This window comes from Apus apus, chromosome 24, assembly GCF_020740795.1.
Source record: "Apus apus isolate bApuApu2 chromosome 24, bApuApu2.pri.cur, whole genome shotgun sequence".
Lineage (NCBI taxonomy): Eukaryota > Metazoa > Chordata > Aves > Apodiformes > Apodidae > Apus > Apus apus.
Window position 1 is genome coordinate 6,375,476 of NC_067305.1, and position 27,268 is coordinate 6,402,743.

General features: G+C 53.7%; 1 long non-coding RNA gene across 3 annotated transcripts; it reads left to right on the forward strand.

The window, feature by feature from the left end:
- Window positions 1–533: 533 nt before the first annotated feature.
- Window positions 534–21,640, forward strand: LOC127393966 (uncharacterized). Of its 3 annotated transcripts, none has more exons than XR_007891564.1 (19): window positions 535–644; window positions 1,933–2,076; window positions 2,336–2,483; window positions 2,910–3,034; window positions 3,495–3,574; window positions 4,062–4,164; window positions 4,578–4,706; window positions 4,985–5,289; window positions 10,128–10,227; window positions 11,994–12,064; window positions 12,165–12,217; window positions 12,309–12,372; window positions 12,450–12,520; window positions 12,704–12,750; window positions 12,861–14,826; window positions 15,152–16,919; window positions 17,778–18,540; window positions 20,867–21,051; window positions 21,375–21,640. It is a non-coding gene; the product is annotated as an uncharacterized LOC127393966 (long non-coding RNA). The 3 variants fall into 3 exon arrangements; XR_007891565.1 differs by lacking the exon at window positions 21,375–21,640 and adding an exon at window positions 21,140–21,348; XR_007891566.1 differs by lacking the exons at window positions 20,867–21,051; window positions 21,375–21,640 and adding an exon at window positions 18,772–19,057 and having other exon boundaries at window positions 534–644.
- Window positions 21,641–27,268: the final 5,628 nt, after the last annotated feature.

Genomic DNA, 27,268 nt, shown 5'->3' on the forward strand with positions numbered 1-27,268 from the left:
CGCCCCCGCTGACTGCGTAACCCCGCCCCCGCTTGTTGCGTGGCCCCGCCCCGCCTGCTGCGCAACCCCGCCCCCGCTGACTGCGTGGCCCCACCCCCGCCTGTTACGTGGCCCCGCCCCGCCTGCTGCGTAACCCCGCCCCCGCTTGTTGCGTGGCCCCGCCCCGGCTTGCTGCGTAGCCCCGCCTCCGCCTGTTCCGTGGCCCCGCCCCGCCTGCTGCGTAACCCCGCCCCCGCTGACTGCGTGACCCCGCCCCCGCCTGTCCCGCGGCCCCGCCCCGGCCCGTTGTGTGGCCCCGCCCCTTGTTGCTGCGAGCCCCCCCCCCGCTTTGTCTCTGCCACCGCCGCTCCTTCGTGCGTGGCTCCCCTCTTTGAACGGTGGTGGGCGCGGCTTTGCTGCTCGCCTGCCCTTCGTAGGCGTGGGCCGTCTCTGCCCACCGGGTGCGTGGCACCGCCCTTCGGCTGCCTTGCGTGGGCGTGTCCGGGGCGGTGCTGTGCTGCCCGGGGATTGGTGAACGCCGGGCTGGGCGGGGCCGGAAGAGCCGCGGCCGGGTGCCGTGCTCCCGCGCGGGGCGGGGCCGGTGCGGCCACGCGGTGCGAGGCGGAAGTCGGCGGCCGAGGGTCCGTGGGACGCGTGAGGAGTCGGTGAGGGAGCGCGGGGCCGGGGCGGGCCGGGTTCTGCCGCCGGCGGTTTCTGCATCGGGGGAGAAGCCGCGAAGGGGTGGAGCGCTGGCAAGCCGCAGGGGGTGTGGGGTGGGAACGGCGGAGAGCGGGGAAAAAGCGGCGGTAAGGGGTGTGGGGAGGGACGGTCCGGCGCCGACCTCTGCGCCCCCCCCCCTCCGCCGCGCGCTGCCGCCCCCCCCCCCGCCACGAGCTGCCACGGCCGCAAGAAGCGAGGGGGGGAGGGATGCGGCACGCGGCGCGGGGGGGGGGGGCGGGGCGGGGCCGCCATCGTCAGTTGGTGTTTCCTCGAATCACAGGGTGGTTTGAATGAGAAGGGAGTTTAAAGATCATCTTTTCCAACTCCCCTGCATTCACCTGGATTTGTTTTGTATTTATTTTCCATTGGAGCATGAATCGCAGGTGCTCCTGTGTCTCCATCCCCGTTCTGTTTCACGTAGGAAATGAAAATTATTAATAGTTAAGTACAATTAATTAATTAATGTGTTTAAAAGTGTGATATTATTATCAAGACATCTTAGGTATTAAAAATTTAATAAGCAGTAGTCATTAGTGTAAATACATAATGAAATAGTCAATGTTTCACATCTCCCTTCTCCCCCTCCTTGATCTCCCTTCTTCCCCTGTTGTTTTTTTTTCCCTTTATTTATTTTATTCATCTTTCTCTGCTGTTGCTTCTGCTGCTTTTTTGAGGAAATGATTCCAAATTCTTCCCTGCATTGTGGTCCAGCAGGTTTGGGCTATGGTTTCACCAGCTGCCTGCAGGTGTTACCTGTTTAGTTCTTACTTCCACAGATACAAAATGTGATGGTAAATGGGATTCCGGCTTGCACTGTGTAACCTTTTTTAATAAGCTACCTCTGTAGAAGCTAAATTATTAGGCTAGCGTTGCCTAGATTTCTGATTTGTACAACAGAAATAGGTAAATCCTTAATTTTGAGATTGAAATTGTCCAACAAAACTGGAGCCTGTTGTGTTTGGTTTGGAAATATTCCTTAATAGGTCGTGTGCTTGCTCTCATAGAATTGGTTTATTGAACCAAAATCTCATAAGCCGCTTGAGAAGTATTGCATTGCATTGTATAGTGATTTTGACGATGAAAGGGAATATTTCACATTTTCTCCTTCAGAAAAACTTATTTTTTTAGATTGGTGGCACTGGAAAATGTGAATGTGACTTTTTTCTAAGCTGTACTTTGCAGGAAGATGTGCTAGCTTCAAATTTATCTTATCTGATATATTAACTATTTTAGACTTGTGCTTGTCCAGAAAAAAATGAGAGCTCCCACATTCTGCTGTCATTTCTACTCCAGTCCTGTGCTTCACCTCAGTAGGCTGTGAGGATTTAAGGAAGTCAAAAGAAACCTCAGCAATGCAAAGAAATGGATGAGAGGCAGGTAGGAAGTATTTTGAAACATCTCTAGCAAAATGGCTTTGGGGGAGAGGTTTAATGTTTAAGCTTGTTGTTGTGGTTTTGTGGGGTTTTTTGGTTTTTGGTTGTTTTTTTTCTTTTTTAGTAGGGAACAGTCAAAGCTGCTTCAGTTTCTCCTTTTGAATCTGTTTAATTTTGAGACTTAATCACAGGCTGACTTGAGATGTGATTTGCAGTACTCGGTGTGCCTGGTTTTGAAATAACTTGGTTCTTTTTAATGTTAGGATCGATAGTTCTTTGGTGTTACCAGACCCTGAACTTCAGCTAAACTGATCTACTCAGCTCCACCACTGGGCAGCCCTCAACGTTTTCCTGCCGACATGAGAAGCATTGCTGCAAAGTCTGAGAGGGAAAAGCCATCCAAAATCCAGTGTGAGCTTTTAATTCCTTTTCAACCCTTCTTAGTCTTTTCTCTTGTGACTCTTAATGGCCGTATTTCTTTTTCCTTTTTCTTCTTTTTATTTTTTTTTTACTTTCGCTGCTGCTTTCTTTTTTTTTTATTTTTTTTTTTTTGAGGAAATGATTCAAAATTGTTTCCCGCGTTATGATTTAGCAAGTTTGGGCGATAGTTTCACATATTGCCTACGTGCATTATGTGTTTAGTTGTACTTCCATTCACAAATAAGAAATCTGTTGGTAAATGGGATTCAGTCTTGCACTACGTGACCTTTTTTAATGATTTACCTCTGCTGTAAGCTAGATTCTCAGTCTAGCATTACATAGATTTCTATTTCATTGCACTATATAGTGACTTCTCTTGTTCTGGAGCTTATTGTCAATATGAAATTCCAATGCCAGGTCTGTGACTTGGGAGAGGCAGTCTGTTACAAAAGCCTTTGTTCTCCGCCTGATAAACTGAATGGGAGGAAAAAATGCAGATGACTTCCTCTCCCTGACTGCTGTGGAAATGGTGAATTTGCTCGGTAGGTGCACTTTTCCACAATCCTGGAGTATCTTACAACATGTATCTTTGACCTTAAATTCAGTTTCATAAAGCCAGTACCTCATAATTTGTAATTGTATTCAGCCGCATAACTGCTGGTGTTAATAGTGAAAGTGTGGGGCCTGCAGGAAAGCTGGGGAGGGACTTTTTATAAGGGCACATAGCGATAGGAGGAGGGGGTGGCAGTTTCCAACTGGAAGAGGGTAGATTTGTATGAGATATTAGGAAGAAATTCTTAACTGTGAGGGTGGTGAGACACTGGCCCAGGTTGCCAAAAGAACCTGTGGATGCTCCATCCCTGGAAGCGTGCAAGGCCAGGCTGGATGGGGCTTGGAACAACCTGGTCTAGCAGGAGGTGTCCCTGCCGGTGGCAGCGGGGCTGGAACTAGATGATGTCTAAGGTCCCTTCCAACCCAAACCATTTGGTGTTTTCTGCCCAGGTATTCATCACATGCAACTGTCACCGGGCTACAGATCATCTGCACTCCGTGCTCTGAGGAGACAATCTGCTGAGACAGGGGTGAGGCACGGAACGGAAAAAAAACAAAAATAAAAAAAATCAGTCAGGTCGGGGACTGGGTTTGGTTGGTTCTGGTTGCTTGGTTTCTTTGTTGTGTTGTTTTTGTTTTGTTTGGGTTTTTTTTTGGGGGGGGGAGCGGTGTGGGGCAGGGGCGGGAGGGGTGGTTGGGACATGTGGGTGTGTAGGTTCCGTGTGTTTCGTTCCCCTCGCACCCCGATACCTTCACGCCCTGATATCCTAGCACTCGGGCAATCCAGTCTGTGCTTGTTTTTCCACTTTTTCAGATCTTTTTAGTCTTGACAATAAACCTCGGTTTTGTGCATATACACCTCGCATAACTGGGATTTCATCTTCTAGCTGTAGTGAGAAGGCATATGCAAAAAGCAGACAGGCCTCAGGTTTCGTGAGGCTGTCTGTCAGCACCCGGGTGAACTGCTTTACGTGGTTTTTTTGTTTTTGGTTTTTTGTTTTGTTTTGTTTTTTTCAGATGCAGAGCAACAAGCTGCACGCCAAAGGGCACGGAAGAGGGGAGCAGAGTGCCGGATGAAGGCGGGCGGGCATCCAGCGTTGGAGTATTGGCAGGACCGCAGGTGGTTCTGACTAGCTAACGCTTTTCTGGCCTTATGTTCTGGGTGCAGGTTTTGAGGCGCTGTGCTGTGCGGAGGGACAGGCGAAGGTGGAACTGGTGGCTGTGCTGTCTTCTGGGTGTAGGGTTTTTTTAATTTGAAGGTGCGTAGTGGGATGTTGGCAGTGCAGGTGGCAGTGCAGGTGACTCGGGGAAGGTGAGCAATTTAGTTTTCAGGTGTCACATTGTCGGTCAGTATCGAAGCGTCCCTTGGTTGTGTTCGTAGGTGGTACGTGAGCCTGGGGGTGGCAATGTGTCAATGGCAGAGACCGGACGGGCGAGCGTCCAAGGGGAAGGAGCAGGAGGCGGGAATGAGTGCGGGCGGGCTGCTGTTTCAGGCAGCATCTGAGTACATGCCTTTTGCTTTGTGTGGTGCAGGCGCTTCAGGCAGGCTGGGGGCATGGATGCGCCTGCTGGCAAGCGGTCCGAGGCGAGTCAAGACTTGGCTGGGCCAGCGTTTAAGAGCAGAGAATCGTGTGGCAGCCCAGTGAAGCGTTTACCGTTTGGGTATGTGGGTGCCTTTGGGATCCGATGGGCATTTGAGGTGAGCTGGGGTGGTAGGGAGAGGGAGCACGGGGCCGGTGGCTTTGCACAAACACAACAGTAATCTTGTGTCTTTTGGAATCTTGGGTGCTGCAAGCAACGATAGTTGCAGTGTCTGGTACTGGAATCTGTGTGGAACAGGCGAGGGGAAGGCCAGGGCACTTTGGAGGGAGGGGGCTGTTGCAGAAGAGGTCTGTGTCGACCGCCGTGATGCTTACGGCTGGCACTGTGTTTTCTTGCAGCAGATGAAGAGGAACCTGGTGATTGCAGGAGTATCCCAGTTGGCTGATGTGGCTTCCGTCGAGGATGGCTTCTCGTCCCCGGGCTGCTGGGAGCTGGCTGGAAGGAGCAGGGAGCGCTGCCCCACGGCGCGTGATACAGACGTCAGCTCGGGAGTGATTTTTCCAAACTGGAAGCGCTTTGCCTTCCAAGAGGTTGTGTTTTAGGAGCTTCCCAGCAGAGCGAGTATTAAGAAGAGGGTGTGCTTAGCAGTCGAAGCCACCAGCAACAAGACTTTCCACTCTCCTGAAAAAAAAAAGGGAAAAAGGTGAATTTCCTTCCAAAGACTCCTGCACAGCACATGCTCCAGAAATGGGTGGTGTCGCTGGTCCTTACACTTTGTCAGTTGTAGCAGTTGGGACATCATCAAAATGTGTTCCTTCCCCATGCTTCGGTACAGCCAAAAGCATTAGCAGCTGGGCCAGTCCTTTGTGGTAGCCTTATGTATCGCAGCACTGGGGGGTGTGTGTGTGTGTGTGTGATTTTCTTTGGTGTTTTTTTGTTTGTTTGTTTTTGTTGTGTTGTTGTGTTTTTTTTTTTTCCCCAAAGCGCTGGCGATTGTTGGCTGTGTTTTCTTGCAGCTGAACAGCTGGAGTTTGGCTAACTGTGGCAGAGCTGAGGGTCTGTGCTCCTTTTTGCATTTGGGGGCTGAGGGTGGATCCAGCTGCCCCCAGCTTCCTCTCTTGAGAAGGAGTTTAGAAAGCAAGGGGATCCAGTCTGAACCTCACGACTTGGCAGGAGGGTCTTTCCGGACTCCTTGTTTAACAAGAAGTTGAAACCATGTGGTGGGTTTCTTCCCTCACTGCCTTGCTGTCATGATTGAAACTTGAAAAAAGTTAAAATGTTATAAATTAGAAATTGCCTTGTATTGTTTATCATGTAAGTGTCAAGAGCTGTAGCAGATAGTTTATAAGGTGTGCTTCAGGAGGTAGGTATTTTTTCCAAAGGTTTAAAAAGAGAGGCAGGTGGATGTTATGTAGTGTCTCCACAGGTCCTCTGAAGGCCTGAGTTTGGCTTTCACTGGTGCATTTCCCTGGGAGGGGGTCGGGAGGGTCTGTCGCCTGGGCAGACATCCTTTAGAATTGTGCAACATTCAAAAAAAGCCCCTTGTGGAATTCTGCCCGAGTTCCGGAGACAGGTAACGGTGTCAGTTCACAGCCGTGCGAGTTAAAGTCATGCCGAAGGAAAGGTCAAGGTTTTTTTTACAGAGGTATGTTGATTGTATGTTTGTAAACATCTGCACCCTTTTTAATCATGAGGTGAAACACTGTCCCTGGGGGATAGGGGCTGGGGGTGGCTGCAGGCATTCATTATTCCCTCAAAATACCTACGGATGAGTGTGCGTGTGCCTAAAAAGATAACAGTAAACGTTTGTGCTGTGTGGTAGGAGAGCGCAAAGCAACCGATGTTGGTGTTTGCTGTGTGGCCCCGCCCCCCCTGCTGGCTGCGTGGCTCCGCCCTGCTCGCTGCCTGGCCCACCCGCCCTTCGTGCGTGGCCCCGCCCCTTTCTGGGTTTCCACGCTGCCACATCTTTTTTGGGTTATTATTTATTTTTCTTTTGTGTGTGAGTTATTATTTTTCATTCTTTCCTGCGGAGCTCTCTGCTGGCACCTGGTGTCCGAACTTCGGTACTGCAGGTCGGCAGCGCTCTCTGCTGGCACCTGGTGTCGGAACTTCGGTACTGCAGGTCGGCAGCGCTCTCTGCTGGCACCTGGTGTCCGAACTTCGGTACTGCAGGTCGGCAGCGCTCTCTGCTGGCACCTGGTGTCGAAAGTTCGGTACTGCAGGTCGGCAGCGCTCTCTGCTGGCACCTGGTGTCGAAAGTGCGGTACTGCAGCTCAGGGCCAGCGCATGCGCAGTAAGGCGATATCTAGCCTCGCCCTTCGTGGGCGTGGTCTCGCCCTTCGCCCGCCCACCGTATGTGTTCTTCCTCCGCCCACTGTGGCCGTGGCCCCGCCCCCTTGGCCTCCCTCCGTGGGCGTGGCCGGGGCGGTGCTCTGCCGCCCGGGGATTGGTGAACGCCGGGCTGGGCGGGGCCGGAAGAGCGGCGGCCGGGTCCCGTGCTCCCGCGCGGGGCGGGGCCAGTGCGGCCACGCCGTGCGAGGGTCCGTGGGACGGATGAGGAATCGGTGAGGGAGCGCGGAGCCGAGCCGAGCCGGGTCCTGCCGCTGGCGGTTCCTGGATATGGGGAGAAGCGGCGAGGGAGGGGGACAGTGAGCGGAGGCCGGGGAAGCGCCCCACGCCGAGTGCTGCTTGGCTTTGCTCCCGATGTTGCGTGGTCCCGCCCCCGTCTGTTAAGTGTCCCCGCCCCGGCTTGCTGCGTGGCCCCGCCCCCGCCTCTTACGTAGCCCCGCCCCGCCTGCTGCGCAACCCCGCCCCCGCTGACTGCGTGGCCCCGCCCCGCCTGCTGCGTAACCCCGCCCCCGCCTGCTGCGTGGCCCCGCCCCCGCCTGCTGCGTGGCCCCGCCCCGCCTGCTGCGTAACCCCGCCCCCGCCTGCTGCGTGGCCCCGCCCCCGCCTGCTGCGTAACCCCGCCCCCGCTGACTGCGTGGCCCCGCCCCGCTTGCTGCGTAACCCCGCCCACGCCTGCTGCGTGGCCCCGCCCCCGCCTGTTACGTGGCCCCGCCCACGCCTGTTGCGTAACCCCGCCCCCGCCTGCTGCGTGGCCCCGCCCCCGCCTGTTACGTGGCCCCGCCCCGCCTGCTGCGCAACCCCGCCCCCGCCTGCTGCGTGGCCCCGTCCCCGCCTGTTACGTGGCCCCGCCCCCGCCTGCTGCGAAACCCCGCCCCCGCTTGCTGCGTACCCCCGCCCCCGCCTGCTGCGTGGCCCCGCCCCCGTTACATGGCCCCGCCCCGCCTGCTGCGTAACCCCGCCCCCGCTGACTGCGTGGCCCCGCCCCGCCTGCTGCGTAACCCCGCCCACGCCTGCTGCGTGGCCCCGCCCCCGCCTCTTACGTGGCCCCGCCCCGCCTGCTGCGTAACCCCGCCCCCGCCTGCTGCGTAACCCCGCCCCTCGCCTGCTGCGTGGCCCCGCCCCCGCTGACTGCACCCCTGCCCCCCGCTGACTGCGTGGCCCCCCCCCCCGCCTTGCCTGCGTAACCCCGCCCCCCGCCTGATGCGTGGCCCGCCCCCGGCTGCTTACGTAGGCCCCGCCCCCGCCTCTTACGTGGCCCCGCCCCGCCTGCTGCGTAACCCCGCCCCCGCTTGCTGCGTGGCCCCGCCCCGCCCTTGCTGCTGGCCCCGCCCCCGCCTGCTGCGTAACCCCGCCCCGGCTTGCTGCGTGGCCCCGCCCCCGCCTGTTACGTGGCCCCCCCCCCCCAGCTGCGTAACCCCCGCCCCCGGCTTGCTGCGTGGGCCCCCGCCCCCGCTTGCTGCGTGACCCCGCCCCCGCCTGTCCCGCGGCCCCGCCCCGGCCCGTTGTGTGGCCCCGCCCCTTGTTGCTGAGAGCCCCCCCCCCCCGCTTTGTCTCTGCCACCGCCGCTCCTTCGTGCGTGGCTCCCCTCTTTGAACGGTGGTGGGCGCGGCTTTGCTGCTCGCCTGCCCTTCGTAGGCGTGGGCCGTCTCTGCCCACCGGGTGCGTGGCACCGCCCTTCGGCTGCCTTGCGTGGGCGTGGCCGGGGCGGTGCTGTGCTGCCCGGGGATTGGTGAACGCCGGGCTGGGCGGGGCCGGAAGAGCCGCGGCCGGGTGCCGTGCTCCCGCGCGGGGCGGGGCCGGTGCGGCCACGCGGTGCGAGGCGGAAGTCGGCGGCCGAGGGTCCGTGGGACGCGTGAGGAGTCGGTGAGGGAGCGCGGGGCCGGGGCGGGCCGGGTTCTGCCGCCGGCGGTTTCTGCATCGGGGGAGAAGCCGCGAAGGGGTGGAGCGCTGGCAAGCCGCAGGGGGTGTGGGGTGGGAACGGCGGAGAGCGGGGAAAAAGCGGCGGTAAGGGGTGTGGGGAGGGACGGTCCGGCGCCGACCTCTGCGCCCCCCCCCTCCGCCGCGCGCTGCCGCCCCCCCCCCCGCCACGAGCTGCCACGGCCGCAAGAAGCGAGGGGGGGAGGGATGCGGCACGCGGCGCGGGGGGGGGGGCGGGGCGGGGCCGCCATCGTCAGTTGGTGTTTCCTCGAATCACAGGGTGGTTTGAATGAGAAGGGAGTTTAAAGATCATCTTTTCCAACTCCCCTGCATTCACCTGGATTTGTTTTGTATTTATTTTCCATTGGAGCATGAATCGCAGGTGCTCCTGTGTCTCCATCCCCGTTCTGTTTCACGTAGGAAATGAAAATTATTAATAGTTAAGTACAATTAATTAATTAATATGTTTAAAAGTGTGATATTATTATCAAGACATCTTAGGTATTAAAAATTTAATAAGCAGTAGTAATTAGTGTAAATACATAATGAAATAGTCAATGTTTCACATCTCCCTTCTCCCCCTCCTTGATCTCCCTTCTTCCTCTGTTGTTTTTTTTCCCTTTATTTATTTTATTCATCTTTCTCTGCTGTTGCTTCTGCTGCTTTTTTTGCGGGAGCGGCGGGCACCGCTGCTGCTTTCCTTTTCCGGGGCCGCGCTTGCCCCTTCCTGCCCCGGGGATGCCCGTTTGCATCTTGCCCGGCTCTGACACAGCGAGACCAGTAATTCTGAGATCCCTTTCATCAGTCTCTTCACCCGAGTAGTCCTCGAGAGATCTTTCCACGGGGCGGTTTCTCGTGGGCAGGTCCTCACTGCTGTCTTTTCCGTCCCCGCCCCGGGGCGTGTCCCCAGAGGCAGGTGACAGGACCAGCTGCTGCTCCCCCAGCCCTTAATTCCAGCTGGTGTTCCAGCTGCCCCTATTCCCAGGGGATTGTGGGGAGGGCCCTGGGCGGGGCCCGGGATATATGAGCCCCCGCCTGTGGCCGGGGAGCTCAGTCTGCTCTGGGGTTGGTGGAGCTTTAGAGCTGTGTGAGTGTGTTTTGAAGCTCCTTGGAACAGGAGCAGCCGTGTCGTACAAGAGGCTCTGGGTAAGCAGTGTGTGTTGTCAGAAGGATGTTGGTTGCCTGCAGCTGTTTCTGCTGGTGGTAACTTCGTATGGGTTGTTTTGGGGTGAGAAGGTGGTTTAACATTCTGCGGTGCATCTTTCTTTTCTGCAGGTGATGAGGAGCCTGCTGACTGTGGGACTTTTGGAGTTGATGAACTGTGGAGCTTTCTTTAAACAAGGATGGCCTGAGACCTGTGGCCCCTGAAAGCTAAGTTGAGGGATGGGTGCTGGGGAGGGCTTGGGGGAGGTGGGGACAAAGTTGGGAATTGCAGGGAAGGGTTTTAAAGTCAAGAGCTGGGGAGAGGGCTGTCTGGGAACTGTCCCTTTGGGCAGGTAAAGGCAGTGGGTTACTCTTCAGTGTGATGTCAGTGTGTGCCAGGCAGGGCAGCTCCAGCCTGCGTGTGTCATGGTGTAGTTTGTGTGGTCTGTTGTCTTTTGTGTCTCAAACCCTCCTTGGGTCCCAGTCTCCTCTTTGTGCTCCAGGAGCACAGCACTCATCTTGCAGCCCATCCTTAGGTCTTGAGCATCATCTGTGCTCACCATCGTAGTGCCCGTGGGGCGCTGCTTTTCTTGCCTGAACTCAAAAGCCCCGCTGGGCCTCGCGACTCGGGTGTCTCCTCTTGATCCTCTTTTTGCGCCGGTGTTGCGGTCGGTGTCGTCAGCCCCGCTCTGGAGGCTTCTCTTTCACAGGGAGAATCTTTTTTTTTCTGGGCATTCTTCCCTGTGTCCTTGCATTCTTGGGTCTTGCCAAGGCTTCTCGTGCATCCGTCTGCTTCAGTTCTGACTGTAGCTTCTTGTCATGGTTTGCAATGTTTGACCTTTCTCTGGGGCTGCCTTACGGGCTCCTTACTGCTGAAATCACGAGTGAATTGAGTATAGGAATATTGGGGCTAATGTGTTAATTAAAGGGATATCAGTTCAAATTGCACGCCTGTTAAAGACTTGTGCAAACTGACCACTGCTTGACCTAAGCGACTTGACTTTGGACTGGACTTGTGACTTGACTTAGCCTGAGTATCTGGAGTGATGAGGCCTTAGGCTGCGATTCTAATTAATCTTTAGCTGAACTCCTGTGATGAGCCTTAGTTAGACCTTCACTCTGCCAGCTGTAATAATATGGAAACAAGATGTGGGCAAGATAATTACTCAAGATGATCTTCTGAACTGCGAAGATGCATTGACTGAAAGTTAAGTGGGAGCAATTGGACAAAAGCAGAATGTGGAAGACTTTTCCAGCTGAGAAACAAGTGGAAGAGAACAAGATTGGAAGCACCCAGCTCGAGCTGCAGTAAACTGATTCTGTGGCAGAACTGAGGGTCTGAGCTTCTCTCTCAGGTTGGAGGTGAAGACTGGATCCAGCTGCACCTAGGCTCTGCCCTGAGAAGAAGCTGAGAAACCAAGGAGGTCCTGTCTGAAGCTCACAACTCGAAAGGAGGGACTTTCTGGACTCTTCAGCACTCATCTCCTGCTTGCAGTCCTGTATGTCTTGCCACCTGGTGGCATCTGCATTGGAGAAGGAGTTTTTTTGTTGCTGAGAGTTTTCTCTCATGCTTGTGTCACATCCTTTGTGTTTGTGTGTTGTGTCTCTGTGCTGTTGGGTTGGAGCTGCTCTCTCTGGAGGCTGTAGCAACTGTGGGGTTGGGAGAAGAATAGCAAGGAGAGCCTGTGGTTTGTGTTGCTGTGCTGCCTGTGCCTGTTGGGGTGCAGATGGAGCATTTGAAGTGAAGTAGCAGCCCTCAGCAGGGGAAGGTGGCCATTTTCATAGTGTTTTTGAGAGGGGGTGGCTGGAGCCACCTGGGAGAGGCTGCTGGAGCCATAGCCAAGCAGATTGGGTGTCCAAGTTGTTCAGGCCTGAATGTGTGGGGTGTAATGTTAACTTGTTTTTTAGCTCCCTTGTAGGCAGCTAGATCTAGAAGATGTTCCTAAATGAGAATCTCTGGAATTGCATCTGGCTGATAGCTTGTTACTGCTTTTTCAGATGCAGGGAGAGGAGCCACGCAGCAGAGGGTGATGGAGGAGAGGAGCAGAGCGCGGTGAGGAGCTGGGTCGGTGCGTATTGAAGAGTCTGGGGGAGTTGTCCCCTGGGTTGTGAGGGAAGGTGTGACTGGTGCCTCTATCGACTGGCTCATGGTTTGGGTTTGTTTTGTAGGTGCAAAGCACCGAGGGAAGCGGGAGATCTGCACTGAAGGTGACTCGAGCAAGGTCAGTGACAATTAGCAGGCTGATCTGGCAGTTGTTTTCCAGGTGTTGTGTTGTCAGTGTGTGATGAGCATCCCTTGTTTGTGTTTTCCAGGCAGCACACAGGGCTGGACGTGGCACCCTGTGACCATCAGAGGCCGGACAGGTGAGCCACGAAGGTGAGAGTGGTAGATGGGAATAGCTGTGGGCAGACTGTGGGCTCGGGCAGTATCTTAGGATGTGCTGTTTGCTTCAGTTTTGCAGCCTTGGAGCAGTGGAGCAGCATGCCAACGGGCCATCTGTGGAGATGACACAGGCATCAGCCAGGTTGGTGTCTAGGAGAAAATTACCTGTGGGAACTCAGTGAAGCATTTACCTCTTGGGTGTGTAGGTGCTGTGCAGGCTGCCATTGGGATTGGGTGGGTGTTTGGGGTGAGCCAGGGTGGTAGCAAGGAGGGTCATGGGACTTGTCACAAGCACAGCAGTGATTTGGGTCTTTTGGTATCTTAGATGCCGCAAGCAAGGATGGCCTCAGCATCCGATTCTGGAACCAGCAGGTGAGGAGAACACCATGGGGGTTCTGAGCAGGGGATGTTGAAGAGGTTGGCAGTGGCTGATTTTGTGATGCTTATCGGTACTAATTGTGAGTTTGTCGTTGTTTTTCCAGATCACTATGAGGAGCCTGGTGATGGCAGGAACATCCAGGCAAGGATGGCTTGTTGAGGAGAAAGGCTGCAGAGCCCCGGCCATCTGAAAGCTAAGTGGAGGGTCTGGGAGGAGGGGACAAGGTTGGGGGTTGGAGGCGGGGGGTTTCAAAGTTGGTGTAGGGGAGAGGACTGGCAGGGCACAGTCCCCTTGGGGCAGGCAAAGGGAGCGGGTTACTCTTCAGCACAATGTCAGCATGGGCAGGGCAGCTCCAACCTGTGTCTGGCGTGTACTTCGTGTCGTCTGTTTTCTGTGTCTTAGACTGTATGTTCGTTGGCTCTTGGTGCCTCCATAGCTCGGTGACCAGCAGGCACCTCGGTAGCCCTCCCAGGAGTTCAGAATGCATCACTTCACTGGCACAGAGCCTGTTGAGCCTTTCTCATCTCACAATTACAGCTTGATGCGTGCATCTCTTTGGCGTGTGCCACATCCTGGCTGTTTCTGAGCGTTCATCTCTTGCGGTGGCCAGCCAGGTGCTGCCCGCAGCTGTGCTCGTGAGTCTGCTGTTTCCACAGAGTCATTTTCTGGGGTTTCATCCTCATGTCCTCACTGGTCTTGGGTCTTCAAGCATGGCTTCTCACACATCCCTCATTTTGGTTTTGATGGCAGCTTTCTCTTGTGTGTGGCGGCAATCTCCTCTCCTTGGCAGGTCTGCTTTAGAGCATCCGTGCCATTGTGGCACTGCAAGGCTTCTCTGCCAGCATCATCTTCCTGATGGGAATCTTTCACTGAGCAAGGACAAGAGACTTATAGAAAGTTACAAAGGTCTTCTGAAAAAAAAGATCCTGATCTTGTTGAAACAAGAAGATGGGGAAGCACGTGCTTTGCTTAAAATGTGGCAGAATTGCCGAAGTTGCTGTAGCTGAGCGACCTCTGCTCGTGACAAAATCAACAATATGGAAACCAGATCTTCAGCATTTAGGCTGCCCACCTCCAACTGAAGACCTACCCACTGTGTATGCTGTACCTTGAAATCAGAGTGAGAAATTCACTAACCAATCAGAGTAGAGTAACTGTGAATATGTATTAGGTGAAGGAAACTAACCACAAGTGCATAAATGTACATAGCCTTGCTATTTCAGGGGGCAGCTTTGTGTCTAACCACCTCTCGCCCTGTGTTTGCCTAAATTAATGAAATAAATGAAAATACCTTGGCTCTGTATGCATTTTGGCATCTTGCACACCAGGTGAATGACCCCACTTTTGGTATAACGAGGTATAACACTCGCGGCATCCGTGTGTAGTCCTGGTCTGTGTGTGAGGGTTGGAGCTGCCCTGCCCAGGGATGCAGCAGTACTGATGACAGGGTAGCGTAGTTTTATGGAGGGGTGGAAGTAAGTTGGTTTGGACCAATTCTGTTGGCAGAGACCATACGGTCCATCTCTGGGCCAACAGGTGTAGGCAGCTGCCACAGTTGTGTTCGCTTTTCTTTATGGTCAGGGGCTAGGATTGGATCCAGCCACACCTAGGCTCCTCTGAGAGGAGTTGAGAAAGCAAGGGGGTCCAGTCTGAACCTCGTGACTGGTTGGGAGCAGCAGTTAGTGTGGAAGGGGAGCGGGTCAGATCTGGAAGGTGCCTTAGCTTGCACAGATGGGGCTCCCTAGCTGGCTTTTCTTCTTCTAGCTGTAGTGAGAAGGTATATGCAAAAGGCAGAGAGACCTCTGGCCTCACCAAGCTACCTGTGGCTGTGCAGGTGACTTGCTTTACAGGGTGTGTTTGTGTTGTTTCAGGTGCAGAGCAACGAGCAGCAAGGCCAAGGGCACGGAAGAGGGGAGCAGAGTGCCGGCTGAAGAAGGACAGTCATGCAGCTCCGGAGTATCGGCAGGACAGCTGGTGGTTCTGACAAGCTTGAGCTTCTCTGGCCGGATTTTCTGGGTGCAAATCCAAGTGTGAAGTGAGATGTTATCAGCAGAGCGGCCTCTGGCAAGGTGAGTGGTGGATGGTGTGCTGAAGCAGCAGGTTTGAGGTGCAGTGTTACGCAGAGGGACAAGCCAAAAGGCACGGAGGGAGCAGAGCGCTGGAAGGTGAGTTGGCTGACGGTGTTGGAGGGAAGAAGCAAGTGGTGGCTGTGTTGGCTGCCTTCTAGGTGTTGGGGTTTTTATTTTGGAGGCACAAAGCCAGGAGCAGAGCAGGACATCAGCACTGCAGGTGACTTGGGGGAGGGGACCAGTGACTAGTGGGCTGAAGTAGCAGGAGTTTTTCAGGTGTCATGTTGTCAGTTGTTTTAGGAGCATCCCTTGGTTGTGTTCATAGGTGGTACACAAGCTCTCCTTGTCCCCTGGGGTCCCCACCTGGATGGTTCAGAATGGCCTGGTGCTGTGCATTGCATTTCCAGAGACAAACAGCAGCTTGGCAGTCTGTGGTCAGGACTCCAGAGAGATTTGAGAAGGCCCCAGAGCACCTTCTGCATCCTCTCACAGTCAGCATGTGAGTGAAGTGATGCAGGATTCCCACCTCTGTGCTGGCCCCACGTGCCATTCTTTTCCCCCGTGGTTCCAGACTGTCAGCATAGGAGAGACTTGCTTCCCCTCCAGGTCCAAGTGCTTCCCAGTGCTTGAGGGACCTGCAACAGAACCTGAGCTTTCTTATTGCATTGATTGAAGAGCTGCGTAACACTTAGAGCCTGGTGTAGGTTGGCTTCTTCCTTGGCTTCTTCCTGCTAAGAAGCCATTTCTTCACAAAATGCTTTTCTTTGTCTTAAGATGGAGACATACAAGTAGTGGTGACCAGATCTGTGCTGGAAAATGGACTTGATGGAAAGTACCAAACTTCTCTTTTGTTGCAATCCGTAATGATTTTTTTGGCCTCAAATGTTTTTTTATGCTGCTTCTCAAACACACTTTCCCAGCCTTTTCTTAAATGTAAGCAGACATTGATAGAAAAACCAGCACTCAGAATATTGATGGAAAAATAATTCTGAACAATTTCAGAACTTCACAGACTTTTTATAAGACTTACTTATTTGAAAAAGTGACACACTTGTTGCTAATCAATTAATAACACATTATTTTTCACTTCATAATGGAGTCACAAGCTGCTGTTGTCAGACCCTGATCTCTGGGAGGCTCTTTGTAGAAAATCATGCATAGGAATAGGATCATCCTCTAGGAAAGCTGGAAACACTGTGGTTCATAAGTTGGATTTTTTTGTGGAGTAAAACCTGGCCGTGTTGGGCAAGCCTCCTGGAAATACCCCTGATTTCCTAGGAACTTGCTGGAGAAATCCCAAGGCAGACTGACCATGACACCTGAAGCAGATACCAGCCACCGGTGTGTTCAGATGCTGAACAATTATTTCTCATACTCCCTTTCAACTGTTGGAAACCTGCCAGAGTTAAATCCCATCTTTAATTTCTGGAGCTTTGCTGTTTTCCTTATTTTTCTGCCTAAGGTGCATGATCTGAGGTGTTAGTGTTTGAACTTGGACTGGAAGATGCAGTTAAAATACTCATCTTTATGCAGAAAGCAACCAGGGAAGACATTCCCAAGTGTAAGTGTGGTAATTAATAAGATTGTAATTATGAGAAAATTACAGTTTGTTCTGGAAGTCACTAGCAAGTTACAACCAAAGAAAGAAGTGGATGTCAGGATAAGGGACCCTATGACCATATGGCATTGGAAGACATGGATTAGGATTTCTCTCTATGGTTTGACTGTGACCAAACCAGTATGGAAAAGACAGCTGGGGAGGTTCTGCTCCTCTACTTCAGAAGAGGAAAATACATAATAAAATGTGAAACTCTGAAGTAGCTCAGTGAGTTTCAGTGTTCTGCTTATTATAGGGACAAGTTAAATTCCCCATATACATTCTGTGCCTTAAATGCAACAAATGAACAAAACTGATCTCAGCTGGTGCTTTTCTTTACCAAGTGAGGTTCTATGGTCTCTTTGAGCAGTCTATCAGCTGAACTGCTGGGATTTTCCATTTATTCTTTTCTCTTAAAATTGATTTTACATGACTAAGAGTGAGTTATGTGGAAAATCAACTCCGGGAAGCTTATCTCAGTGAAACCCAAGAAAAGGTAACATGCATAAATTAGGATGAGCTATATCCCGAGATAAACATTAATAATCAGGTTAAAAGAAGATGCAGAGACCTGAGAGTATTTTAATGTTACATAAATAATTTTTATTTATATAACAGCATTGCCTGACTTGGTTTATTTCTCCATGCAGAAAAACTCATAGGTATGTAAAGCAAAAAGCTCTGGTCCTAAGAGGCAGTATGGGTTACTTTAATACATGCCAATTGGTGTGGGGAGAAATTCATTCTATTGTAGTAAAGTGTCTCGATCTTAATAGGCCTAGCAGACTCTATTTGTTTACAGAAGCTTTAGTACCAAAAAATACATTAATAAAAGAGGCTAGAAAAACATATTAGAAATATTAGTCTGTACTGGCAAAGGATTCTTTTAACAATTTTAAATGAAGATTTTCCAGATTTTGGTGAGGGGGTGGGGGGGGAGGAAAAGAAATTTACCTGGAAAACCGTGCTGACTGCAAGAGGAAGAACACCATTTGGCATCTGATTTTTTTTTTTTACTATTTTTTGTTACCTAACCAAACACTTTCACTTACTGGTTTTATCAAAGCTAAAAAAAATTGTCAAAACATCCCACACTAATTTGAAATTAGTTTGTTGTCTAATCTAAAATACTCTAAAATAACCTCTGTCTCTGAGCAGGGCTTGGCCTGCTAAAGTCACAGCTCTGATCTTGAGGGAATGAGTCCTCAGAGAGGAGCAGGGACAGGACTGATGTCATTCACAACATTTTTCCCTGGCTGCCTGGAGCCTGATAGCTGGTTCCAGGTCTTCTACCTTCAGCAGGGATCAGTGGGAATCTCAGCAGGAGGTTTAAACACCCCCCTCTGTCTCCCAGCAAAGGTCTGCTGTTGTGTGTTCACATCTCCTTCACACTTTCCCTGCTCCTGCATTTTCTCTAAGATCTTTTCTCCTCCTCCTTTGAGGAAGATGCCAGAGTGACAGTAACAAAAGCTGGAACTTTTGGTAAAAATACATTCAATATTTCTGCATGTCATGGACTTCTAGGCAGTGTTAGGTGCTTGCTACAGCTACAGCCATCTCCAGGTTTTCTCTTAACTTTCTGCAAGGGAGCTGTGCACAGTGGTAAATAGCATGATGCCAATCAGACTCACCATAAACTCCTGTGAGATGTGCAGTTGTTGTACAGAGCATCTTTGAAAGGGGAGCAAAAGCAAAGCTCAAGGGATGACATGATACCTCTCTAATGGTTTCCTGACTGATTTGCATGTATGCAGATTTATGCATTCTGTTTGTATGTACTTGTTTCCCAAAGCTCTGTATGATTCATTTATTTCATCCTGGTTTTGTAGTAGCTTGAAATTTATCCATGCACTGTTCAATATCTGGTCCTATTGCCCTCAAAAGTGTTGAGGTTCCTCAATCACATTCAGCTGTTCCCCCTAAATGACTTCTTCAGGATCAGGTTGAAAGCACCTGAAGAACAGAAAGAGTCTTTTCTTATGCTGTAATGACAGGTGCATTTTCACTTTGTCAGTTAAAAGGTAACTGAGTCCACAGATGAGGCTCTGCAGGAATGGTTCAAGATGCAGCTTCTCCCAGCTCAGATGCATTACACAGACTTGCAGACTGCTGCTGAGGTAATCCTTTTCTTATTTTCTGCCCCTCAACAGCAGAATTCAAAGCTCTTCTAATTGCAGGTGACCTTGGGTGGTTCTTCCTAGAGAAATTAAGTGGACAAATTAAAATGCAGCTTTCATGGCATTTTCACTGCCATCTCTTGTGCCTGGAGGTCAAACATTTTCATTTATTTATGGAACTTGGCATTGTTATACTGAAGTAGAATTGCTTTTTTTTTTTTTGTCTTTCAGTTTGGCAGTAAATAACATCTGCTTTGAGATCAGAGGAGTCAGTTGATAAAGGATGGGGAGTTGTCAATAAAATGTTGGAATGATTGAATGATTTTCATTGAAACTGGAATTTGTTTAGCTTTTTCCTGTCCTCTTCTTAAGCTAACTTAAGATCTAATTTATTTCCTTTTTTTTTCTTTATATCTTGAGTTGTTGTAAAGAAGTCAATTAGAGAGGCCCCAAATTGCCTTTACTAGGCTCTGTGTTAGTTGCATATAATGATTAAAATTCTATGTGTTTTTCTGAATTCTTCATTGCTACATGTCTTGCTTCAGGTTTTGCTTAAAAAATTCTTTCTATGTTTGGCAAAAATAGCACAGTGACCAGAGAGTGGGTGGCAGAAGTGCTGGGTTGATTGCCAGTGAACCTTGGTAAGAGCTGAGGAACAGTCTGAGTTGTCTTGATTTGGTGCCTACGAATATTTCGAGCAGGAAAAAAAAATAGTTCCCTTATAATAGAAGAATTCTGGAGCTGGATGTGCTGTGAGGAACAGGACATAAGTACCTGGAAAACAAGACTTGCTGGGCTTGTCTGGAAGTGTGTTGATGTATCTGCCTGCTTCCCTGCTGCTGCAGGTCTTTGCTTCACATCGATTGATCAGGAACCCATGTGTTGCTGCTGTCCCAGCAGCCTTCCCGGGCCTGGCTTAGTGAGAGAGCAAATGCGGTTTCTGAGAGCTCAGGAGAAAAAATAAACCCACAAAGGCAGGAGGCAGCTCGTTGTTGGGCCTGGTCTCCTGCGGGAGGTTTTGCCAGCAGGGATCCTCTCCCTGCAGGTGGCTCAGCTCCTGTGCGGAGCAGCTCACCTGGAGGGAGCTGCGTCCCTCTGGGCACGGGATGCAGGAACCTGCTGCCACCCTGGGGCTGGCCCCGGGTGCCCTGAGCTGTGACAGTGGAGCAGGCACCAGGCCCCTGGGATCTTCCATCCCTGGGGCCACCTCTAGCCCGACTACCCATGAGGCGTGATGGCAACAGGAGATGGTACCATAGCCCCCCTGTGACAACAGCCCCTGCCCAGAAAGCCCTGCCCTCGGGGGTCACCTCGACACCCGTGTCCACCCTGCTCGGTTCACTGTCTGCAGTGAGGAGGAGGAAGGCTGCAGGCTGTCCCTCCTTCCCACGCAGTCAGGTTCCCCCAGCCAGAAAGGCTCTTGCCATCCAAGTGCTTTTTGTGCCTTTTGGTCAGGGAGCAGGGATGGCCTCACTCAGCCTGGTCCAGCTGCTGGACCTTGCCCTGAGGACACCTGCTTTTGGTGCAGTCCAGTATCGGGCCCTGTAACAGCTGCTGCTGGTCCCGCTCCAGGGCATGCAGGACCTGCCTGCCCCCTCCTGGGGGGGCTCCTGCCTGCCCCAGCACCCCTGCCCTGGAGAAGAAGGGGGCCGGGGCTGGGGCAGCAGCCCCAGGAGCCTGGGAAGGACCTGCTGAGGGGACAGCCAGAGCCCCCGGGTCCCCTCTGCAGCTGCAGGTGGGAGGCAGAGGAAGGAGATGGAAGCTGGAGGTGACATGGGCAAGTGGAGGCTCTGGCCAGTGCCCAGGGTGCTCTCCTGTCTGGCCTCTCCTGCGGGCAGAGGGTCTGAAGAGCTGCAGGCAGTGAAGCTTCTGAGGTGTCACCGAGGAGTGAAAGAGCTTTGTGGAGCAGCCTGACCTGCTGTGTCAGCTTCATTGGACCACAGGACAGTTGCTTGTTGCTGTTCTGAGCCCTTGCAAAGCACCAGGTGTACAGGGATGCTTCTGTTTCGTATTCTTGTTTTGGTTGGACGAACAGCTTTTCTGAATATTCCCTCACTTTGGAAAATTCCCAGCCCTCCCTGCTGAATAGCCTGACAGATCTTAGTGGCCTATTCAATGTACACAAAAGTGCCTTAGTTAGGTCTAAAATTTAAAATAGCAGGAATAAATAGTTACATGAATTTATTGAAGATGTGAATTGAAACTAAGCCAATTAGGCGAGAATAAAAACGACACAAAGGAGGAAGGTATTTGATTCGCTTTACTTTCTGTGTCTAGTATGCACATGGACCAGATCAAAGATAAAAGACTAATTTCTACCCGACAGGCTCATCTGGACAGGTGGTGCTGTACTGTCTGAAAGACTGTGCCAGTGAAACAGCTGGTCGTTACTTGGCAGATCTTTCTTCTTCACGGTGACATCCTCAGAGTGATCTGATGAGGCAAAGCTAAATTGTGTCTGTTGCCTGTTAAAAACATGTCCCGGGAAGGAAAACTGCAGCAGGTATCTCTGTAAGTATCATTCAGTCCTAAATTCCAGGCTATTTTTTAATTATTTTTTTTAACCAGAACTCCTGATCCATCATTATCATCTCAACAGATGGATTCCTGGAAGCTGCCTGCATTACTCACAGTATCAGACTCGAAACTGCCCCATACATAGTCTTTCCCCAAACCCAAGAAGTTTACTGCACAGCCAGATTTATCAGGAAAACGCAGACAAGTTGACTTGCAGCCTGAGTGCACCCCAGGGGGGTTGTTCTGAGAGCCCTGAAAGAATTCAGGCAAGGAGTGGCTGTCTCACTACTAAAAAGTATCTTTGTTTTTACTTCTAGGAGAGAAATCTCAACATAGAATCACAAGTAGGTGATAAGGGCAGCAAGAGCCGTGGCTCTCTTTTTGAGGACAGCCCAACAATGCTCTCAGAAATTACAGATGTAGGAGCCTCTGGCAACTGGTTTAAATGACGAAGAGGATATATCAAGAAATCTTCAACTGTTCTTTCTTAGAAGGACTAACATCTCTCCAAGTATCTCCAAGATCTGAGCAAGGAGTAATGCAGGCAGCGAAACAGAAGGTTTACCAGTCGGGAACCTATTGATGCTGCTGGGTTCTCCCTCCGGCTCTGCCTATCCCTGTTGCCCCCTTTCTCGTCCCTAACCCCCCTGTCCATGTCTTGCCCCCCCTTGCCCCTCTCTCTCCCTCTCTTTCCCCCCACCCCTCGAGAGGGGTTAAAGAGGTTGGGGGGGGGGGGGGGGGTCGCTTGAGCGGGGGTCGCGCGCCTGCAGGGGAGGGGTGACCCGCCTGGGAAGGGGCGGGCGGGGCGGGGCGCGTGCCCCCTGCGGCGGGAAGCGCGCGGGCGTCTCGGGCGGGGGTAGCAGCGAGCGCGGGGCGGGAAGAGTCGCGCGCCTGTGGGAGGGGGAGAGAGGAGGGGAGGAAGTACGTGAGGGAGAGAGAGCGGGACCCGCCTGAGGGGGAAAGGCAGGAGCGCGGTCGGCGCCGCTTGGTGAGGCTCCGCGTTCTGCTGGGGAGGGGCGGGCGGGGGTCGAGTGTCGCCCTGCGGGGGGGCCGGGAGCGCAGCGGGGTTCAGTCGCCGTCCCGGGGAGGCGCCACCGCCGCAGGGGTAGCGGCCGGTCCAGCCCCGCCGGGAGTGGCAGGAGCCCGGAGCAGCAGCGAGCCCTTGTCTGGTCCCCGCATGGAGCACCCGGAGCCCCGATTTGGTGAAAAAAACCGTTTCGCGAGGTGGGGGGGGAGGGGGACCCGCCCGGGGAGGGGCGGGCGGGGCGCGTGCCCCCTGCGGCGGGAAGCGCGCGGGCGTCTCGCGGGGGCGTCTCTAGCGGGGGCGGGGGGAGCAGCGGCCGCGAGCGCGGGGCGGGAAGAGTCGCGCGCCTGTGGGAGGGGGAGAGGGGAGGGGGGAGAGCGCGTGAGGGGGAGAGGAGGGCGGGAAGAGCGCGAGAGGGAGAGAGATCGATCCCTGAGGGGGAAAGGGGAAGGGGAAGAGCAGCTGAGAGGGAGAGGAGAGGGGGAAGATCCCTGAGGGAGAAAGATCGATCCCTGAGGGGGAGAGATCGATCCCTGAGGGGGGAAATGTTGATTCCTGAGGGGAAGGAGCAGGAGGGCGGTTGGAGGGCTTGGCACCTGCTTTGGAACGTCCACGTTCTGCTGGGGATGGGCGGGCAGGGGTCGACTGTCACCTTGGGGCAAGAGCATTGCCAGCCCCCTTGGCTATGTTCCCTGTGGTTGGGCTGGCCAGAGAGAGGGGCAACCCTGGGAGGAGGCTGAGAGCCACTGTCTCCATAGCCGGGGGGGAAATGGGGCTCCTGAAACCGAGGTGTTGTGCTGCAGGCAGGAGGGCCAGCCTGTAAGCTGGGCTTAGGTCAGAGCCTCAGGCTCCCTGAGGTTTGTTGGGAGCACCGAGCCAAGAGGAAGCGGGAGGTGCGGGGAGGGAGAGTGGGAGGGACCCTCTGTAAGCAGGCAAAGGTCCGTGTTTCCTTCGAGTGGGGCAGTTGTCAGGGTTTGGGCCTCACTGTATCCTCCTTCCTCAGCAGCAGCTGGTGAAGCAGAAGGAAGAGGCATCGCATGGAGCATTGAGGCGAGAGAGAGAGAAGAGGAGCGGTGTCGGCCTGACCAGGGGGCAGGAGAAAGGTGCTCTGGGCAAAGGGACCTCTCTGTCACCAGGGCGAAGGTGACAGAAAAGCACGGAGGGCCTCTTTGGGCTGCCCTGGCCATCTCTGCACTGGGCAACCTCCCTATAAGCAGGGCTGGGTCTTTGCTTTTGCTGTCATTGGCCTTTTGCCGTCTTCCTCCTTGGGCTGCCCAGACAGCATGGCAACCCAGTAAGGAGGGTGAGAGCCACCGCCTCCACACCTGAGGGGGAAAGGGAGCTCACTGGACCCCCAGGCCACCCTGTGAGCAGGGTGGGGAAGGCCTTTTCCCTAGCCCCCTCCTCTGGCCCCGGTGGGTTTGTGCCTGCTGGGGGCCTGGTCAGGGTGAGCCCCTGGAGTCAGGGCGTGTCACAGCTTTTGCCCCTTGGCCACCCCCTGTAGCCCCTCAGCGTGTTGAGGCTCCTCTGGTCTCCATGCAGCCCCGGAGGCAGCTGTGAGGCTCTGCTCTCCTGCTCGATGGTAGGGAAGGCTCATTTGCCGTTGGCTGCACAGGGCTCACGCTCTCTTCTGGGAACTTCTGTTATTCCCCATTTGCCTCTGTGTGTGTGTGTCTGTGTCCATGTGAGTGAGCGAGCGAACGAATGAGCTTCTTGTTTAGGCCACTGTTCCAACGACTGCAGCGTACTTAGCCTGAACTTCCCAGGAGGGAGAGCTGATCTGTGTGCAGTAGCAGGGAGCTCTCCTTGGAGCCTACGAGCAGAGGGAGGGTCAGGGCTCACCCCTTTGTTGGCAGGACAGAGCAAAGGCACTGAAGCGTGGGGTGGGCAAGGCGACCCACCTGTGGCCAGGGCCCGGGTCTGTGCCTGTGGGGCTGCATGTGGTGCTGGGGAGCTGCCAGCCCCGGTGACAGCCCCGTCCTGGGGGCGTGTGTCACCAGCTGTGGATCCCTCTGTCCCCAGAGCAGCCCCAGCTCCTTGTCAGCAGGGCTGGGGGTGCCCCCTGCTCTCGGTGGGAGGAGCTGGGAGGGGACCCCCTGTCATCAGGCAGGTCTCTCTGGCCCCGGCCTTTCAGAAGCGTTGGGGCAGGGATTGTGTGGCAGGGCGTCTGCTCCCCCTGTCCTTGAGGCTGGGGCTCCATCCCCCTGTCTCCACCTCCTGGCTGCTGAATGTCAGTCCTTTTTGTGGGGAGGAAGGCTAAGCTGTCTGGCTCCCCGGGTGTCATAAGCAGGGCTGAGCAGCCTCTTTGGCTGCTGCTTGGCTTGCCCAGCTGCATTTGCCTAGGGTGCCCACCTCAGAGCCCGCCTCCAGCACCGGCTGGAACTCTGGAGGCACCTGGAGCCGTGATTGGGTGAGAAAAGCCAATCGGTGAGTTTTTTTCTGGGGGGGTGGGGGGTTGTGGTGATCACTTCTTGATGGGGGATAGGGGGTAGGAGTGGGAGGAGAGCCGGGGATCAGGTGGTGCTGTGCAGAGCTTCCGTGTGGGGGCCGAGTCAGTGCCCCTCTGTCCTCCAGGCAGAGAAGCAGGGACTTCTCGGTCCTGAGCGTATCCTTCTGCCTTGGCAGCAGCTGCTGGTGGAGAAGAAAGAAGAGGCATCTGTCATGGGGGGAAGGAGCCACAAGTTGAGGGCAAGCAAAAAGAGGAGGAGCAGAGGGCTGAAGGGGAGGAAGGAGAAAGGCACTGCAGGCAAAAGGACCTGCCTGTCACCGGAACTGTGGTCACACAAGAGCCTTTGTTGCCTTTTGCCGCCCTTTGGTCAACCAGCTTTGTCACCGCCTTTGCTACAGGATGACCTTGTGTCCAGGACCTGTCAGTTGTGGAGCTCAAAGGACTGGCAGAGAGCGCTCCCTGCACTCCAGCAGGGCCTGATGGACTTGGCCTCGGTTGGTCATGCTGCTGCCTGCCCGTGCCAGGTCTTGCTACTGTCTCGGCTGTCTCACAAGGAGATCAGATGGTGGCACGCTGGGTGCCAAGCGGTGGTGTGGGCGGGTGGGAGAAGCGGTCGCGTGACTGTGTGAGGGGGAGAGCGGGAAGAGCATGGGAGGGGAAGAGGAGAGCGGGAAGAAGCGGGTCAGCGAGCGCCATGGGATTCAGTCGCCGTCCTGGGGACGCGCCATCGCTGCAGGAGCAGCCGAGGCTCGATCAGGTGAGAAAAATGATGTGTTAATCCCAACTTTGTCTCTGAATAATGCTCCGCCTCTCTTTCTTGCCACTCCTCTTTCTTTCAGGCCACCCCTCCTTCTAAATTTATTCTGTATTATTCTATCGCCGCCCCCCCCCCCTTCTTGCACCTCCTGTCCCTCTCTCTCTTGTCTCCCTCCTCTGTCTCTCTCTTGTTCTCCTCTTGTATCTTTTTGCTGTCCCCCTACTCTGTCCCTCTCATATCCCCCTCCTCTCTCTCTTGGCCCCCTCCTCTGTCTCTCTCTTGTTCCTCTCCTCTATCTCTCTTCTACTCCTCCTCCTCTCTATTGTCCTCCTCCTGTATCTTTCTCCTGTCCTCACTTCTCTGTCCCTCTTGTGTCCCCGTCTTCTATCCCTCGTGTCCCTCTCTTCTCTCTCATGTCCCCCTCCTCTTATCTCTCTTTTGTCCCCTTCTCTATCTCTCTTTTCCCCCTCCTGTGTCTTTGTCTTGTCCCCCTCCTTTATCTGTTACTTGTCCCCCTCCTCTATTTCTGTCTTGTCCTCCTGCTCTGTCTCTCTCTTGTCCCCCTCCTTTATCACTCCTCCCCCATGCTCTCTCTCTCTGTCCCCTATTCTGTCCCTCTCTTTTCTCCCTCTTCTATCTCTCTCCTGGCCCTCCTCTCTCTCTCTCTCTCTTGTCCACTTCTCTATCTCTCTCTTGTCCTCCTCCTCTTTCTCTTGTGCTCCTCCTCTATCCCTCTCTTCTTCCTCTATCCCTGTCTTGTCTCCCTCGTCTATCTCTCTTCTGCTCTTCCTCTATCTCTGTCTTTTCCCCATCTGTGTTTCTCTTGTCTCTCTTATCTCTATTTTGTCTCCCTCTCTCTTCTCTCTCACCTCTCTCTCGGCCCACTCCTCGGTCTCTGGTCCCCCTCCTCTATTCCTCTCTTGTACCCCTCCCTTATCCCTCTCTTGTCCCCCTCTTTTATCCCTCACTTGTCCCCCTCCTGTGTCTCTCTCTTGTCCCTGTCCTCTGTGTCTCTCTTGGCCCTCTCCTCTTTCTCTCGTCCCTCTGCTCTATCGCTCTCTTGTACCCCTCCTTATTCCGCTCTTGTGCCCCTCCTGTATCTTTCTCTTGTCCCACTCCTGTCTTTTGTTCCCCTCCTCTCTCTCTCTCTCTCTCGTCCCCCTTTTCTAGACCTCTCTTATCCCCCTCCTCTTATTCTCTCTTGTCTTCCTATCCCTCTTTTGTCCCCCTCTGTCTCTCGTCCCCCCCTCCTATATCTGTCTTGTACCCCACCTTTATTTCTCTCTTGTGCCCCTCCTCTATCCCTTTCTTATCCCTCTCTTGTCCCCCTCTTCTTTGTCTCTCTGGTCCCCCTTCTCTTGTCCCCCTTTTCTATCCCTCTCTTGTCCCCCTCCTCTTTTTATCTCTTGTCCTCCTATCCCTATCTTGTCCTCCTCCTCTGTCTATCTCTTGTCCCCCTCTTCTATCCCCCTCTTGTCCTCCTCCTGTGTCTCTCTCTTGGCCCCCTCCTCGGTCTCTCGGCCCCCTCCTTTATCCCTCTCTTGTCCCCCTCCTCTTTGTCTCTCTTGTCCCCCTCCGCTATCCCTCCCTTGGCCTGCTCCTTTGGTCTCTCTCTTGGCACCCTCCTCTCTCTCTTGCTCCCTCCTCTTTGTCTTTCTTTTCCTCTGATTCTATCCCTCTCTTGGCCCCCTCGTCTCTCTCTCGTCCGCATCCTTTAACACTCTTGTACCCCTCCTGTGTCTCTTCTCGTCCCCTTCCTCTGTGTCTTGTGCCCCCCCTCTATCCCATTTTGTCCCTCTCTTGTCCCCCTCCTGTGTCTTTCTCTTGTCCCGCTCCTGTCTTTTGTCCCCCTCCTCTTGTCCTCCTCCTCTATCCCTCTCTTGTCCCCCTGCTATTTGTCTATCGTCCCCCTGCTATTTGTCTCTCTTGTACCACTCTTATCTCTCGTCCCCCTTTTCTATCCCTTTCCTGTTCCCTCTCT